Genomic DNA, 16,187 nt, shown 5'->3' with positions numbered 1-16,187 from the left:
TTAATGAATCCACAGCAGCTGATGTGTGTGTGTTCTGTATATACCACCACAGGGAATTCACTTTTTTAATATGCAGCAGAACACAAACCTCAAGGCAAGTTTTGATGAAGTGTGTACTGGAGCCTGGTGACAGTTGGTGTCCTCAGTGCTTAGGAGGACAGAGGAGATAGTACAAAAATATGTTGCACAATGCTGGTGGTCAATAAGATGGCAGGATCCATCTCCCCCTCTCGCTCCCTGTGTCTCGCTTGCTCTCTCGCATTACTTGCCTTTGTCTAAACATCTTATTTTCTTGCTCTTAACTCCCCTTCACCATCCTTCTGTTCTCATTTTTGTGTGATCCCCCCTCAGTACCTCTGCAGACAGTCCTGCTACTGTGATCTTCTTACGATATTATGCTGCCTGTTTGTCTTTGTCTGTCCATCCATCCTGTCTGTGTCCCTCTGTCTGTTCCTCTGTCTGTCGATCTGGTCTAAATTCTGAGAAAGATCAAATGTTTGTGTGCATTACAGTCCATGAGTCTTTGATCAGGCCTGGCTAATTGTGTCCCCATACTGCTGTGCAGTGGAGTTCTCAGCTAATGATGAGCCAGCTGGGAGCGAGAGAGAGAGAATTTTGGTACTGGAGGTCATTATAGCCACCAGACAACTCTCCATCTCTGTCATCTAAGGTGTGTGTGTTGGCATTCTGTGGCTGCTAGGTTTCTGTGATGAATCTCCCTGTTGCTGGGTGGCTGGTGACCAGGGCCAGAGGGGACGAGAGGGGGACGGGTGAGACAAAGAAATTGTGGATGAGATGGAGGAGCGAGTTGGACGGAGGTTGGGAGAGGGTGGGGGTAATGTCTGACATTGACTGTAAAGAAAGGAGGGAGTGTGGGAGGGGTGATTCGACCGTCTTTATTAGAGAGATAGTGGAAGGGAGTATGAGAAAGAGGGAGGGGAGGAGGGGATATGTGACAGTCATGATTAAGAGAGGGAGAGAGAGGTATGGAGAACAGGAAAGATGGAGAGGAAATTGAAGTGCAGGGGGAGAGGGAGAAAGGTGTGGCTGCATCTCAATAGATACAGGTGGCTCCTTCTCATTGTCCCTTTTCTGATTCACACAATATATAGCTAGAGTGTGTGTAGCTTCCTCTCTGTTTCCTCTACTTAATCTCATTGTCTCCTCTCGTACTGCTGTGAATAGGGAAAACTAGGCCGGTGAAAGCAGTCGTTGGCCGGAAGGTGTCCACCATATGTGCTGTTGTTTTCAGATAGATGCAGATGAGAGAGAGGAGACGAGGAATGGAAGGAGAGCAAAACACTGTAGACCAGGGCTCTCTCTCTCCAACCCTGTTCCTGGAGCGCTACCGTCCTGGAAGTTCTCTCTCCAACCCTGTTCCTGGAGCGCTACCGTCCTGGAAGTTCTCTCTCCAACCCTGTTCCTGGAGCACTACCGTCCTGGAAGTTCTCTCTCCAACCCTGTTCCTGGAGCAGCTACCGTCCTGGAAGTTCTCTCTCCAACCCTGTTCCTGGAGCGCTACCGTCCTGGAAGTTCTCTCTCCAACCCTGTTCCTGGAGAGCTACTCACATTAAGGATCTCCAATCCAAAATTAAATCTAGAATTGGCTTCCTATTTTGCAACAAAGCATCCTTCACTCATGCTGCCAAACATACCCTCGTAAAACTGACCAACTTACCGATCCTTAACTTTGGCGATGTCATTTATAAAATAGTCTCCAACACTGTACTCAGACTGCATCCAGTTTGCTATCACAGTGCCATCCGTTTTGTCACCACATCCCCATATACTACCCACCACTGTAGTGGCTTCCTTTTGTCTTTACCATAGCCACTGCCCAAGCCTGAAGCGGGGTTGTTTGGTACGCATACAGTCCAGACTCAAGGTTTCCAAACGGCCAAACATTCAATGACATCCAGGGATATGGTGCAACAAAAATGTTTATTCTTCTTATATCTAACAAATAAATGATTCTCCAATCAACTTAAAGCATAGAATACTTGATATGGAAAATACATATTATGACCTGCCTGTATGGTCAAAATACTATACCGCTACCACATCTAGCAAGGACTCCCTCTCCCGAAGGCCCAACTTCCTGCCTTTATCCTAACACACTTACCACAATACAATGAATAGGCAAGAGGGGGGGCCAACAACTGAGTTACACTAACAACAAATTAATATATCTCAATCAGGTAAATATAAATCATAAAGGTATGTACCTAATATTTCATCATATACATTAATATATTGACACAAATATACATGGAGCTCCGTATCTTCAGTCTTTTATACAAATATGTCCAAATCGGCTCTAACATACCGGCCCCTAATTGTTGACTGCACTGAATGCACAACAATTACTTAATATTCAAACGTAGAGCCAATACACAAAACATTCTATACCAGAGCACTATTACAGTTCATAGCTATATACAAATATACAAGGTGCCATATAGGAAAATAGTCCATAGATCTCAGTCTGAGTTGAAGTGTAAAGGTGTTCAACTTCCAAAAATGTCAAGAGTTTGACGTCCAAAAATGTATGACTATGACATCAAAGAATGTAAGAGTACGACATCAACGAATCAGAGGTGCACGTGATTCTTAGATGGAGCACTGTGTGTGTGTGTGTGTGTGTTTCATTCCGTCGCCTCAAGGAGCAGACAGAGTTTATTGATAGGTCTCTGTAAAATATTGGTCTTAGTCTTAACCATGACGATCCGGACAAGACCTTTGTCCCCTGGCAAAGCCTCCACCACACGCCCCATTAGCCAAGAGTTCCTTGGGGCGGTGTCATCAACGATGACCACGAGGTCACCAGGACTGAAGTTTTTCTTAGTTTTGTTCCACTTGTTTCGCTCCTGCATAAGTGGAAGATACTCCCTGATCCATCTCTTCCAGAAGAGGTCAGTGATATATTGTACTTGCTTCCATCTCCTTCGTGAGTATAGGTCGCTTCTCTGGAATAGTCCTGGTGGCAGGACTGGCTTAGCTTTCAGATGAAGCAGATGGTTCGGAGTCAGGGGTTCTAGATCATTAGGGTCATTTGTTACAGTAGTGATTGGTCTGTCGTTCATAATCGCCTCAACTTCACACAAGGCTGTCTGCAAAGCCTCATCATCCAGTACTTGCTCTTTAAGGACTGAATAGAGGATATTTTTCACCAGTCGGATCAACCTCTCCCATACCCCCCCATGGTGGGCTCCAGAGGGAGGGTTGAATGACCATGTCACTCCTTCCTTCAGTAATCCAACTTCCTGCCTTTATCCTAACACACTTACCACAATACAATGAATAGGCAAGAGGGGGGGCCAAAAACTGAGTTACACTAACAACAAATGAATAGATCTCAATCAGGTAAATATAAATCATAAAGGTACGTACCTAATATTTCATCATATACATTCATATTTAATATATTTACACAAATATACATGGAGCTCCGTATGTTCATTCTTTTATACAAATATGTCCAAATCGGCTCTAACAACCACTGTGACCTGTATGGTCTCGTTGGCAGGCCCTCTCTTCATATTCGTCGCCAAACCCACTGGCTCCAGGTCGTCTATAAGTCTGCCTTATCACAACTCACTGGTCACCATAGCAGCACCAACCCATAGCACGCGCTCCAGCAGGTATATTTCACGGGTCACCCCCAAAGCCTATTCCTACTTTGGCTGCCTTTCCTTCCAGTTCTCTGCTGCCAATGACTGGAACGAATTGCAAAATTCACTGAAGATGGAGACTCATATCTCCCTCACTAACTTTAAACATCAGCTGTCGGAGCAGCTCACAGATCATTGCACCTGTACATAGCTCATCTGTAAATAGCCCATTCAACTACCTCATCCCCATATTTGTTTTGTTTTTCTCCTTCGCAACCCAGTCTCTCTCCTTGCACATTTATCTTCTGCACATCTATTGTTTAATTCTTCACCACTGCAGCCTATTTATTGCCCTACCTCCCTAATCATACCTCATTTGCACACACTGTATGTAGACTTTTCTATTGTTATTGACTGTATGTTTGTTTATTCCATGTGTAACTCTGTGTTGTTTGTGTCGCACTGCTTTGCTTTATCTTGGCCAGGTCGCAGTTGTAAATGAGACTGGGGTTGGATTGAAAACCTACAGGATGGTAGCTCTCCAGAAACAGGGTTGGAGAGCCCTGTTGTACACTGTTGAGATGTACATTGAGTGTACAAAACATTAGGAGTACCTTCCTAATATTGAGTTGCACCCCCCTTTGCTCTCAGAACAGCCTTGATTTGTCAGGGCATGGACTCAACAAGTTGTTGAAACGTTCCACAGGGATGCTGGCCCATGTTGATTCCAATGCTTCCCACAGTTGTCAAGTTGGCTAGATGTCCTTTGGGTGATGGACCATTCTTCATACACACCGGAAACTGTTGAGTGTGAAAAACCCAGCAGCGTTGCAGTTCTTGACACAAACCGGTGCGCCTGGCTCCTACTACCATACCCTGTTCAAAGGTAATTAAATATTCTGTCTTGCCCATTCACCCTCTGAATGGTACACTTACACAAGCCATGTCTCAAGGCTTTAAAATCCTTCTTTAACCTGTCTCTTCCCCTTCATCTACACTGATTTGAAGTAGATTTAATGACATCAATAAGGGATCAAAGCTTTCACCTCGTCAGTCTGTCATGGAAAGAGCAGGCGTTGCTAATGTTTTGTACAGTCCTAGTCTCCCAGTAGGTACCTATAACAGCTGAGTTCAATGCACACTCAAACATCTCTTCAGTCTCAAACAGCTAATCGATTGAAAGCTAAATTGTGCTTCCCAAAAGTGGATAAGAAGAGGAGAGCAAATTAATACAGAAGTCCGCTCTCTCTCGTGTGTGAGCGTGTGCGTTATGGAGAAGTAGGTTCCTGGCCCTGTCTTGGTTCCACCAGTACAATAGCCTTTGTCCCAACTGTCTGTGTATGTGCCCAGCACAATTCCTTTGTGTGTGTGTGTGTGTGTGATAATAATGGATACTGTGGCCAGGCAGTCTGGATATACACTACCGGTCAAAAGTTTTAGAACACCTACCCATTCAAGGGTTTTTGTTTATTTTTACTATTTTCTAGAATAAGAAGTGAAGACATCAAAACTATGAAATAACAGATATGGAATCATGTAGTAACCACAAAAGTGTTAAACAAATCAAAATATATTTTATATTTGAGATTCTTCAAATAGCCACCTTTTACGCTTGGCGCTTGGCATTCTCATTCCGCTTGGCATTCCTTAACGCTTGGCATTCTCTCAACCATCTTCATGAGGTGGTCACCTGGAATGCATTTAAATTAACAGGTATGCCTTCTTAAAAGTTAATTTGTGGAATTTCTTCTTAATATGTGTGTTTAACACTTTTTTTGGTTACTACATGATTCCATATGTGTTATTTCATAGGTTTAATGTCTTCACTATTCTACAATGTAGAAAATAGTAAAAATAAAGACACCCTTGAATGAGTAGGTGTTGTCAAACTTTTGACCAGTAGTGTATATCCTTTCCAAAGATAATCCAGTTAGTGTGTTATTACATCTGTTACCCAACATAGAGTTAACCTAGACCACCTCATCTCATCCCATTGGATGGCTGCCTGGGTGGACCTGGTGCCAGCACCATAAAGCTAACGCCTAACCAGTCCCTTTCTGTGAACAATGAAGACTGAGAGGAGAGGTACTGACACACACACACACACACACACACACACACACACACACACACACACACACACACACACACACACACACACACACACACACTGAGGGGTAGAAAGCGCGAGGGTGGGAGAGAAAGGAACCAACTACTGAGATACACAGACAGAGAGAATACAGAGAGAGGAGGGTGGTGGAATGTGACACTGAAACCAGAGTCATTGTGATGTGTAGAGGAGAGAGAGAGAGATGATGGTGTTGTGCTATTTCAGTGCATGATTGATATGAGAGAATTAGAGCACTTCCAGTTGAGCATGACGTCACAACCCCCTTCCCCCTCCCTTCCGTTATCGATGGTTGAGTCTGGAGCAGGTGCTAAATCTCATATTGTCATACCTGTTTGTGGTTGGATATCAGTATTCTCAATGGCAACAAAGTAATGATCATTCAATGGTCGTGAAGCTTTACTAATTGTGTTTTCATCTTTTTCTGGCTGGGATGCCATCATCATTGGCTTTACATTTACATTTAAGTCATTTAGCAGACGCTCTTATCCAGAGCGACTTACAAATTGGTGCGTTCACCTTAAGACATCCAGTGGAACAGCCACTTTACAATAGTGCATCTAAATCTTTTAAGGGGGGGTGAGAAGGATTACTTTATCCTATCCTAGGTATTCCTGAAAGAGGTGGGGTTTCAGGTGTCTCCGGAAGGTGGTGATTGACTCCGCTGTCCTGGCGTCGTGAGGGAGTTTGTTCCACCATTGGGGGGCCAGAGCAGCGAACAGTTTTGACTGGGCTGCGCGGGAACTGTACTTCCTCAGTGGTAGGGAGGCGAGCAGGCCAGAGGTGGATGAACGCAGTGCCCTTGTTTGGGTGTAGGGCCTGATCAGAGCCTGGAGGTACTGAGGTGCCGTTCCCCTCACAGCTCCGTAGGCAAGCACCATGGTCTTGTAGCGGATGCGAGCTTCAACTGGAAGCCAGTGGAGAGAGCGGAGGAGCGGGGTGACGTGAGAGAACTTGGGAAGGTTGAACACCAGACGGGCTGCGGCGTTCAACATGGGAGTTAAACAAATATATGTATCTCTGCGCAGACTTCAGACACAGTCAACAACTGCCCATGCCCCTACACACACACACAGGCAAGCACGCATGCACACAGAACATCCCAGCTTTATTCATTCATCAGTTCCCCTCCTCCTTCTGCATGTTATTTGATCTCCATTTCACATCATTAATATAAATATGAACAGTTATGATGATATAAGATGACATAGATCTAATCAATAATGATGATTGATTTATCCAGTCAGACATGGATCAATATCCTGTCTTTTCAAGAAAAGTCTCTTAGCAGGGCTCTGTCTGTCCCCCAGGAATGGTACAACATGACACAGGCAGTACATTACAGTAACTTGACTGGATATCAAAACCCAGACTGCTGTGTGACTCAAGACCTGTCAGCCTGCTGAGCTAATGCCTAGTCGCTAGATCTGAAGACTACAATGAGTCTTCAGGTCTCAGTTTACTGAACCTCCTCTAGTCTACATTAGTCTGCAGCACCCTCACTGTACCATGGTTGGGAGCAGATTTACTGTGTGGCTGGTTGCACCTGTATGCTATTCCCCTAGGGGCAGTACATTTTTTAAATTATTTTTTAAAATGTCACCTTTATTTAACAAGGTAGGCCAGTTGAGAACAAGCAGTGCGACACAAACAAATGTATGGTCAATAACACAATAGAAAAGTAATATTCATGAGACATTCATATTTATTCTTAAATAGCAGGTGCTGTTTCTGAACTGCAGCAGTGCCAACTATTAGACCCTATACATACAGGTAGGCTAGCCTATATTTAAGCAATAAGACAGAAGGGGGGTGTGGTATATAACCTAAAAACCACAGCTAAGGGCTGTTCTTTGCATGACGCAAGTCAATATATATATATAAATAAATAAATAAAAGAGTTCTTAATAACCTCTTAAGTCGACCCCCTACTTTTTCGAACATTCTGTTAAAAATCGCGCAACATTTCAGCGCCCTGCTACTCATGCCAGGAATATAGTATATGCATATGATTAGTATGTGTGGATAGTAAACACTCAGACGTTTATAAAACTGGTTAAATCAAGGCTGTGACTAAAACAGAACGTGCGTTTCATCGAAAAGCGAAGGAAAATCTGATCACTGAAAATGGGAAAATATATCCATGCGCCACTTGAACGTGTTGTTGAATGGGATCCACATTAAATGGGGCCGAGGTTGCAATACCTACAGCTTCCACACGATGTCAACAGTCTTGTCATTTGCCTAGGATTTGTTTCTTGGTCAAACGGTTGAGATTTACCCGGACATTATTTCAAGACGTACAGCTATAGAATATACATCGCCTCGTGATCAATTTGATCGATTATTAACGTTTACTAATACCTAAAGTTGCATTACAAAAGTATTTAGAAGTGTTTTGTGAAAGTTTATCGTCAACTTTTTTATAACTTTGCGTTATAAAACAATGTTTTTTTCCTTGATCACAGTCTTCATAGATCGATATCTAGGCTATATATGGACCGATTTAAACGAAAAAAAGATCCAATAGTGATGTTTATGGGACATCCAGGAGTGCCAACAAAGAAGATTGTCAAAGGTAATGAATGTTTTATATTTTATTTGTGCGTTTTGTGTAGCGCCGACTATGCTAATTATTTTGTTTACGTCCCCTGCGGGTCTTTTGGGGTGTTACATGCTATCAGATAATAGCTTCTCATGCTTTCGCCGAAAAGCATTTTAAAAATCTGACTTGTTGGCTGGATTTACAACGAGTGTAGCTTTAATTCAGTACCCTGCATGTGTATTTTAATGAACGTTTGAGTTTTAACGAGTGCTATTAGCATTTAGTGTAGTGCATTTGCATTTCCAGATGTCTAGATGGGACGCCTGCGTGTCGGGTGGAGGTAAGAGGTTTTTAACAGGGTGTGTGTTTTTTTACCCTCGCAGGTGTCGTCTCCTTCAGACATGAGCTCATCGTCAGAGCAGATGTTGAGCACGTTGCCTTGACACAGCCCTTAGCCGTGGTGTATTGGCCATATACCACAAACCCTGAGGTGCCTTATTGCTATTATAAACTGGTTACCAACGTAATTAGAACAGTAAAACGTTTTTTTTTGTTGTCATACCTGTGGTATATTCTAATAAAAAGCAAGAACGGGCGCACACCCAGAGATAATTATTTAGAGTACAGGTGCTGACGAACAGCGAATAAATTGAAAGCTATAAAAATAGAGTGAAGAAGGCACAGTGATGACGAAACGTTGGTGTTTTACCCAATACATTACTGGGAGTTTTTTATATATATATATATATGAGTGTGGTACTCTATTTCTTTTTTATACCCGGGGTATAATAGGATGCCACCTTTCCAACAAGTCAGTTCGTCTAATTTCTGCCCTGCTAGAGCTGACCCAGTCAACTGTAAGTGCTGTTATTATGAAGTGGAAACTAGAGGTCGACCGATTAATCAGCACGGCTGATTTCAAGTTTTCATAATCAATAATCAATTTTTGTTGTTGTTGCCGATTACATTGCAATCCACGAGGAAACTGCGTGGCAGGCTGACCACCTGTTACGCAAGTGCAGCAAGGAGCCAAGGTAAGTTGCTAGCTAGCATTAAACTTCTCTTATAAAAAACAATCAATCTTCACATAATCACTAGTTAACTACACATGGTTGATGATATTACTAGTTTAACTAGCTTGTCCTGCGTTGCATATAATCAATGAGGTGCCTGTTAATTTATCATCGAATCACAGTCTACTTCAACTTCGCCAAACAAGTGATGATTTAACAAAAGCGCATACGTGAAAAAAGCACAATCGTTGCACAAATGTACCGAACCATAAACATCAATGCCTTTCTTAAAATCAATACACAAGTATATATTTTTAAACCTGCATATTTAGTTCAAATAAATTAATGTTAGCAGGAAATATTAACTTGGGAAATTGTGTCAATTCTCTTGCATTCAGTGCAAGCTGAGTCCGGGTTTTTGCAGCAGTTCTGCCTCGTTGCGAATTGTGTGAAGACCATTTCTTCTTCCTAACAAAGACCGTAATTAATGAAGTTTACATACACTTAGGTTGGAGTCATTAAAACTTGTTTTTCAACCACTCCACAACCTCTTTGGGCTGCAATCCCGTTAATGGGATGATATGACAACAGCAAGTGAAAGTGCAGGGCGCCAAATTCAAAACAACAGAAATCTCATCATTAAAATTCCTCAATCATACATGTATCTTATACTGTTTTAAAGGTAGTCTTGTTGTTAATCCCACCACAGTGTCCCATTTCAAATAGGCTTTACGGCAAAAGCACCACAAACAATTATGTTAGGTCACCACCAAGCCACAGAAAAACACAGCCATTTTCTTAGCCAAAGAGAGGAGTTACAAAAAGCACAAATAGAGATAAAATGAATCACTAACCTTTGATGATCTTCATCAGATGACACTCATAGGACTTCATGTTACACAATACATGTATGTTTTGTTTGATTTATACATTGGCGCATTACATTCACTAGTTCCAAAAACATCCAGTGATTTTGCATAGCCACATCGATTCAACAGAAATACTCATCATAAATGTAGATGATAATACAAGTTATACACATGGAATTATAGATATACCTGTCCTTAATGCAACCGCTGTGTCAGATTTCAAAAATACTTTACGGAAAAAGCAAACCATGCAATAATCTGTTCTGTGCGCCGTCTCAATCAAGTCAAATTAGCCGCCATGTTGTAGTCAACATCAACCATAAATTACATGCTAAATATTCCCTTACCTTTGATGACCTTCATCAGAATGCACTCCCAGGAATCCCAGGTCCACAATAAATGCTTGATTTGTTCGATAATGTCTGTTATGTCCAATTAGTTACTTTTGTTAGCGCGTTTGGTGTACATATCCAAACGATCGTTCTGGTCAGCGTTACGTCGGACAAAAACTTCAAAAAGTTATATTAAAGGTCGAAGAAACATTTCAAAATAAGTACAGAATCAATCATTAGGATGTTTTTATCATTAATCTTCAATAAAGTTCCAACCGGAGTATTCCTTTGTGTCTTGAGGAGCCATGGAATGCAGGTCGCGATCATGTGAAATGCACATGACCAGGATATAGCTGACTGCCAGACACCTGATTCATTCTGCTGTCATTCAGTCCCACAACACAGTAGAAGCCTCATTCAAATTTCTATAGATGGTTGACATCTAGTGGAAGCCCTAGGAAGTGCAATTTCATTAATATCTCAAGGGGATTTCAATGGGAACTGTGTTGAATACATACCAACCTCAGATTTCTCACATCCTGTTTTGATTTCTCCTCAGGGTTTTGCCTGCCATATGAGTTCTGTTATACTCAGACATCATTCCAACAGTTTTAGAAACTTCAGAGTGTTTTCTATCCAATACTAATAATAATATGCATATATTAGCGACTGAGGAGCAGGCCGTTTACTTTGGGCACCTTATTCATCCAAGCTACTCAATTACTGCCCCCCAGCCATAAGAAGTTTTAACAAACTATAGTTTTGGCAAATCGGTTAGGACATCTACTTTGTGCATGACACAAGTCATTTTTCCAACAATTGTTTACAGACAGATTATTTCACTTATAATTCACTGTATTACTATTCCAGTGGGTCAGAAGTTTACATACACTAAGTTGACTATGCCTTTAAACAGTTTGAAAACAATGTCATGGCTTCAGAAGCTTCTGATAGGCTAAATTACATTTGAGTCAAATTAAAGGTGTACCTGTGGAAGTATTTCAAGGCCTACCTTCAAACTTAGTGCCTCTTTAATTGACATCATGGGGAAATAAAAAAGATACCAGCCAAAAAATTGTAGACCTCCACAGGTCTGGTTCATCCTTGGGAACAATTTCCAAATGCCTGAAGGTACCACGTTCGTCTGAACAAACAATAGTACACAAGTATAAACACCATGGGACAACACAGCCGTCATACCTCTCAGGAAGGAGACGCGTTCTGTCTCCTAGAGATGAACGTACTTTGGTGCGAAAAGTGCAAATCAATCCCAGAACAACAGCAAAGGACTGTTTGGCCATAATGACCATCCCAACCGAAGACACCATCCCAACCGTGAAGCAAAGGGGTGGCAGCATCATGTTGTGGGGGTGCTTTGCTGCAGGAGGGACTGGTGCACTTCATAAAATAGATGGCATCTTGAGGAGGGAAAATTATGTGGATATATTGAAGCAACATCTCGACATCATTGGTCACAAATGGGTCTTCCAAATGGACAATGCCCCCAAGCATAGTTCCAAAGTTGTGGCAAAATGGCTTAAGGACAACCTAGTCAAGATATTGGAGTGTCCATCACAAAGCCCTGACCTCAATCCTACAGAACATTTGTGGGCAGAACTGAAAAAGCGTGTGCGAGTAAGGAGGCCTACAAACCTGACTCAGTTCCACCAGCTTTGTCAGTAGGAATGGGCCAACATTCACCCAACTTTTTGTGGGAAGCTTGTGGAAGGCTACCCGACACGTTTGACCCAAGTTAAACAATTTAAAGGCAATGCTACCAAATACTAATTGAGTGTACGTAAACTTCTGACCCTCTTGGAATGCTATGAAATAAATAAAAGCTGAAATAAATCTTTCTCTATACTATTATTCTGCCATTTCACATTCTTAAAATAAAGTGGTGATCCTAACTGACCTAAGACAGGGAATCTCTACTAGGATTTAATTTCAGGAATTGTGAAAAACTGAGTTTAAATGTATTTGGCTAAGGTGTATGTAAACTTCCGACTTCAACTGTAACATTGAATGTTGTGCATTCAATACAGTTCTGTATTTCACTGAAAGAATAAATGTTTTATTTTCAAAATGATAGTTTCCGGATTTGACCGTATTAATGACCCAAGGCTCCTATTTCTGTGTGTTTATTATATTATAATTAAGTCTATGATTTGATATTTGATAGAGTGGTCTGACTGAGCGGCGGTTGGCAGCAGCAGGCTCGTAAGCATTCATTCAAACAGCACTTTCCTGCATTTGCCAGCAGCTCTTCGCAATACTTGAAGCACATCACTGTTTGACTTCAAGCCTATCAACTCCCGAGATTAGGCTGGCAGTACTATAGTGCCTTTTAAGAACATCAAATAGTCAAAAGGTATATGAAATACAAATGGTATAGAGAGAAATAGCCCTATAATTCCTATAATAACTACAACCTATACATCTTAACTGGGAATATTGAAGACTCATGTTAAAAGGAATCACCAGCTTTCATATGTTTTCATGTTCTGAGCAAGGAACTTAAACTTGAGCTTTTTACATGCACATATTGCACTTTTACTTCTCCAACACTCTTTTTGCATTATTTAAACCAAATTGAACATGTTTTATTATTTATTTGAGACTAAATAGATTTTATTTATCTATTATATTAAGTTAAAATAAAAGTGTTTATTCAGTATTATTGTAATTGTCATTATTACATATATAAATCGGCCAATTTAATCGGAATCGGCTTTTTTGGTCCTCCAATAATCGGTATCGGCATTGAAAAATCATAATTGGTCGACCTCTAGTGGAAACGTCTAGGAGCAACAATGGCTCAGCCTCGAAGTGGTAGGCCACACAAGCTCACAGAAAGGGGGCCTCCGAGTGATGAAGCGCGTAGAGTAAAAATCGTCTGTCCTCGGTTGCAACACTCACTACCAAGTTCCAAAATGCCTCTGGAAGCATCCACGCGTTGACTGGAGTGGTGTTAATCTCGCCGCCTTTGGACCCTGGAGCTGTGGAAACGTGTTTTCTGCAGTGATGAATCACGCTTCACCATCTGGCAGTTTGACGGACGAATCTGGGTTTGGCGGATGCCAGGGGAATGCTACTTGCCCAAATGCATAGTGCCAACTGTAAAGTTTGGTGGAGGAGGAATAATGGTCTGGGGCTGTTTTTCATGGTTCGGGCTAGGCCCCCCTTCCAGTGAGGGGAAATCTTAATGCTACAGCATCCAATGACATTCTAGACGATTCTGTACTTCCAACTTTGTGGCAACAGTTTGGGGAAGGCCTTTTCCTGTTTCAGCATGACAATGCCCCCGTGCACAAAGTGAGGTCCATACAGATGTGGTTTGTCGAGATCGGTGTGGAAGAACTGGACTGGCCTGCACTGACCTCAACCCAATTGAATACCTTTGGGATGAATTGGAATGCCGACTCCGAGCCAGGCCTAATCGCCCAACATCAGGGCACGACCTCATTAATGCTCTTGTGGCTGAATGGAAGCAATGTTTCAACATCTAGTGGAAAGCCTTCCCAGAAGAGTGGAGGCTATTAAAGCAGCAAAGGGGGACCAACTCTATATTAATGGCCTTGATTTTGGAATGAGATGTTCAACAATCATGTGTCCACATACTTTTGGTCATGTAGTGTATCTAGCGGTTTCTGTGTGCTATCTGAGTGCCTGTTACTTGAGTAGTGGGCAGATGGATAATCTGACTGCCGCACAGAGTCGCTTTCACCTGCAGCCCAGTACTTCCTCCTGGCTCCTTCTACACTGCTTTTAATGTTTCCTCTCTTCCACTCTATCTCTGACACACACACACACTGGGAGAGTACCAGTATAGTAGCTAGTTCTTTCAGAGCCTAAGTACCTCCGTGTGTGTGTGTGACCATATGGAGAGACTGCTGCAGACAGACAAAGGGGGGCTCTTCACCTGCAGCCTCCCGTCTCGCTCCCTCTATCTGCATCAGGAGTGGATGATCAGATCCCTGACAGATCTGATCTCTGGTGGCTAATGAAACAGTTGAAGCAACATTACAGCTGCTAGTTGGATGCATCTGGCTGGCTGTAGTGAGATGGGTCTATGTACGACACACACAGGCGTGCAGTCTGGAGTGTGTCCTTGGGATGAGAAGTCTCCTTAGATCACACAGTGGACAGCAGTAATGATCTGCCTTAGCTTTGAACTCTGGAAAATCACAGCTTCGTTTAGAAATGGCGAGATGAAGGGACGAGATGAGAAAGAGAAGAAGGGAGGGAAAAAAGACTGCAGGCACAGAGCGACGGAGTTGATGAGGAATGAGCGTGATGAGAGATTTCAGTAAAGACACTGCTCCTCAGTAAAGAGGTTGCTTGATCTGGGCAGATTCACTATTCGAGCAGCTGAGGTGTGTGTGTGTGTGTGTGACAGATACAGATAGAGCGGTGTTTCAGCGTGGAACAGCGGAGGACTGGAATATGAGTCAGGCTGTGATCTCTGACACACACAACCCAAAACCTCTTCATACTGTGTGTATCGACACTGAGGGATGATTTCAAAGGAAACAAAGGAACCCTGCACAGATGTTTATCCTTTCAAATGTTTCTCTCTATTTGACAATGATGTCAACCCACACTAGCTCTTGGTCAAGGTGCAAGGTAGGGATACACGCTAGATACAGTATGTAAGTGGAGATGATACTCTCTGTATTGGTGTTCTATAACGACAGTCAGTCATACTAGAGTCTCCATACAACCTGTTGAGTCAGTTACTACTGGAGAGGATCGGAGGATGGATGGAGTAAGCACTTTGTGACATCTGCTTATGTAAAAATGACTTTATAAATATATGCAATTGATTGAGCATGTTTGAAGATGTGAGCATGGAGAAGGATAAAGGAGGGATGGAGGGAGCATGGAGAAGGATAAAGGAGGGATGGAGTGAGCATGGAGAAGGATAAAGGAGGGATGGAGTGAGCATGGAGAAGGATAAAGGAGGGATGGAGTGAGCATGGAGAAGGATAAAGGAGGGATGGAGTGAGCATGGAGGAGGATAAAGGAGGGATGTAGTGAGCATGGAGGAGGGATGGAGTGAGCATGGAGGAGGATAGAGGGATGGAGTGAGCATGGAGGAGGATAGAGGGATGGAGTGATTATGGAGGAGGGATGGGGTGAGCATGGAGGATGGATATGGGGTGAGCATGGATGGGGATGAGGAGGGATGGGGTGAGCATGGAGGAGGATATAGGAGGGATGGAGTGAGCATGGAAGAGGATAAAGGAGGGATGGAGTGAGCATGGAGGAGGATAGAGGGAGGGATGGAGGAGAGCATGGATGGAGGATAGGAGGATATGGGGTGAGCATGGAGGAGGATATAGGGATGGGGTGAGCATGGAGGAGGATATGGGATGGGGTGAGCATGGAGGAGGGATGGGGTGAGCATGGAGGAGGATATAGGAGGGATGGGGTGAGCATGGAGGAGGGATGGGGTGAGCATGGAGGAGGGATGGGGTGAGCATGGAGGAGGGATGGGGTGTGCATGGAGGAGGATAGGAGGGATGGGGTGAGCATGGAGGATAGAGGAGGGATGGGGTGAGCATGGAGGAGGATAGGAGGGATGGGGTGTGCATGGAGGAGGAGGGATGGGGTGTGCATGGAGGAGGATAGAGGAGGGATGGGGTGAGCATGGAGGAGGATAGAGGAGGGATGGGGTGAGCGTGGA

At 43.0% G+C, this 16,187-nt stretch overlaps 1 protein-coding gene across 2 annotated transcripts in view; it reads left to right on the top strand.

The window, feature by feature from the left end:
* ipo13b (importin 13b) overlaps positions 1–16,187 on the top strand; it is a 48,563-nt gene that overhangs the window by 1,868 nt on the left and 30,508 nt on the right. The window contains exon 1 of one of the 2 annotated variants that reach the window (XM_029632842.2): positions 5,349–5,696. The exons of the other annotated variant lie outside the window; for it this stretch is intronic. The gene's annotated coding sequence lies outside the window, so the exon portion shown is untranslated. Of the gene's footprint in view, positions 1–5,348; positions 5,697–16,187 lie in introns of those variants that run through there. 2 annotated transcript variants of the gene reach the window in all.

This window comes from Oncorhynchus nerka, linkage group LG24, assembly GCF_034236695.1.
Source record: "Oncorhynchus nerka isolate Pitt River linkage group LG24, Oner_Uvic_2.0, whole genome shotgun sequence".
NCBI classification, from domain to species: Eukaryota; Metazoa; Chordata; class Actinopteri; order Salmoniformes; family Salmonidae; genus Oncorhynchus; species Oncorhynchus nerka.
Note: the sequence above shows the minus strand (reverse complement) of the source record. Positions and strands in the feature narration are given on the sequence as shown.